Raw genomic sequence first — 2,885 nt, 5'->3', positions numbered from 1 at the left:
AAAAATCTAAGTGTGGTTGCATCCACTACAGGTGAATATGTTTCAGTAAAATCAATTCCGGGCTTTTGAGTAAAGCCTTGGGCCACAAGTCTAGCTTTGTACCTTACAACTTCATTTCGTTCATTTCTCTTGCGTATGAACACCCACTTATAGCCAACAGGTTTGACACCTTTTGGTGTTGGAGTTATAGGTCCAAATACTTCTCGTTTATTTAGAGAGTCTAGCTCATCTTGTATGGCATTTTTCCAATTTTTTCAATCATTTCGATGTCTACATTCCTCCATAGTTTGAGGATCATTTTCATCTTCATCCATGATTTGGACGGCTACAGAATAGGCAAAAATATCATTCATTTCAATTTCTTTTCGATACCAACCTAAACTGTTATGAGCATAATTAATAGACATCTCATAACTGTCCTCGAGATCTTGCTCATTACTTTTAGAGTCATCAGATAAAATCGCTTCAGGGATTTTATCCTTAGAGACACTAGTGGTCACATTAGCATCATGATTAATTGAGACTATATGTTCCCTTCTCTTTCGAGGATTTGCATCTTTAGAGCCAAGTGGTCTACCACGCTTCCTGCGTATTTGTGACTCAGATGCATTTGATTTATTAAGAATCGCTTCAGGGACTTCTAAACGAGCTGGAACATTTTCAGCCGGAATATGTGATTTTGTGACCTTTTTGGTATCTATCAATGCTTCTGGTAGCCTATTTGCAACACTTTGCAAATGTATGATCCGTTGAACTTCAAGTTCACTATCATTTGTCCGTGGATCCATAAAAGACATAGATGTTGCATTCCATGCAATATCTTTCCTTTTAATCTCCTTATCTACTCCCCCTAATGCCGGGAATACTGTCTCATTAAATTGACAATCCAAGTACCTAGCAGTGAATTGATCACCGGTCATTGGTTCAAGGTACTTAATAATTGAGGGAGATTCAAAACCAACATATATTCCCAGTCTCTGTTGTGGCCCCATTTTTAATTCGTTGAGGAGGGGGTATCGGAACATACACCGCACAACCAAACACCTTTAAATGAGATATATTTGGTTCTCTTCCGGAGACCAATTGTAATGGAGAAAATTTATGGTAAGCGGTAGGTCTAAGACGAATTAGAGCCGCTGCATGCAATATTGCATGCCCCCATGCCGATGAAGGCAATTTTGACCTCATCAATAAGGGTCTAGCTATTAATTGTAACCGCTTAATTAACGACTCTGCCAGGCCGTTTTGAGTATGTACATGAGCAACTGGATGCTCTACAACTATCCCAATTGATTGACAATAATCATTGAAGGATTTAGAAGTAAATTCTCCCGCATTATCTAGCCGTATCCTTTTAATAGGATAATCAGGAAAATGAGCCCTCAATTTAATAATTTGGGCTAACAGTCTTGCAAAAGCAACATTTCGTGTTGACAACAAGCTTATATGTGACCAACGTGTTGATGCGTCAATCAACACCATAAAGTATTTAAATGGCCCACATGACGGTGTTATTGGCCCGCATATGTCTCCTTGAATTCGTTCAAGAAACATAGGAGATTCTACATTCACTTTTGTCATAGATGGCTTTGTAATTAGTTTTCCAAGAGAACAAGCCGAACATATGAAATCGCTTTTAACAAGGAACTTCAGGTCCTTTAGTGGGTGTCCATGTGAATTTTCAATGATCCTATACATCATTGTTTTACCCAGGTGACCAAGTCTATCATGCCACAAAGTAAAAATACTTCGATCAACTAACTTCGGGTTAGTGATACTATGTGTTTCAACGGAGCTTATCAATGTGCCATATAAACCAGAACTATATGTTCTCATTCTTTCTAAAACTTGCTTCTGGCCAGTTTTATATGTTGTAAGGTATAGATATTCGGTACCATTTTCATTCATGGTTTCAATATGAAAACCATTTTGTCGAATATCCTTGAAACTCAATAAGTTCCTTTGTGATTTACTCGAATATAAGGCATCATTGATATATAATCTTGTTCCTTCAGGTAATAAGATTGTAGCTCTTCCGGAGCCTTCAATAAGATTACTAACTCCTGAAATAGTACTCACATTTATTCTTGTCATTATCAAGTTTGAGAAAAATTTCTTGTTTCTCAGAATTGTATGCGTAGTTGCACTATCAACAAGACAATGTTCCTTGTCATTGAGATTTGTAATGGCTTGATCCATTCTATATAAATGAAATAGACATATAATAAGTAAAAGAAAAACTTCATTCATAAAATATAAAAGCATTACAAGATTAAAAGAAATACCCTATCAATAAAAGTAAACGTAACTGAATAATAGAAACATACTAATGACATGAGATAAATCTAATCAACAAGCATGTGGAAATCCTCAGTAATGTCGAAACCCACGTTCCCTGTACTGCTGCAGGAGTACAAGGTTGGATGCATGAAAAGTAGAAAATGTTTTTTCCCAACATTTGTTCATCCGTCACATCTTCTCCACATAACCTCAACTTTGATACAATTCGAAACATTTTAGAATTATATTCAGCAATCGTTTTGAAATCTTGCAGTCGCAATTGTATCCACTCATATCTTGCACGTGGTAAGATTACAGTCTTTTGATGGTCAAATCGATCCTTTAAACTCTTCCAGAGTTGAAAAGGACTTTTGACTGTTAAATATTGAGACTTCAGGCTCTCATGAAGATGATGACGAAGCAAAATCATTGCTTTAGCACAGTCTTGCTCAGAAGCAACAGTATTTTCTTTTATTGTTTCTCCCAATTTGCTACTTGCCAAATGTAGTTCGGCATCAAGAACCCATGATAGGTAGTTTTTTCCAGAAACATCAAGAGCAACGAAATCCAATTTTGTGAGATTGGCCATTAAGCTACAACAAGTT

This window comes from Sesamum indicum, linkage group LG8 (genome assembly GCF_000512975.1).
Source record: "Sesamum indicum cultivar Zhongzhi No. 13 linkage group LG8, S_indicum_v1.0, whole genome shotgun sequence".
Lineage (NCBI taxonomy): Eukaryota > Viridiplantae > Streptophyta > Magnoliopsida > Lamiales > Pedaliaceae > Sesamum > Sesamum indicum.
The sequence above is the reverse complement of the archived record's forward strand: the minus strand, read 5'-3'. Positions refer to the sequence as shown.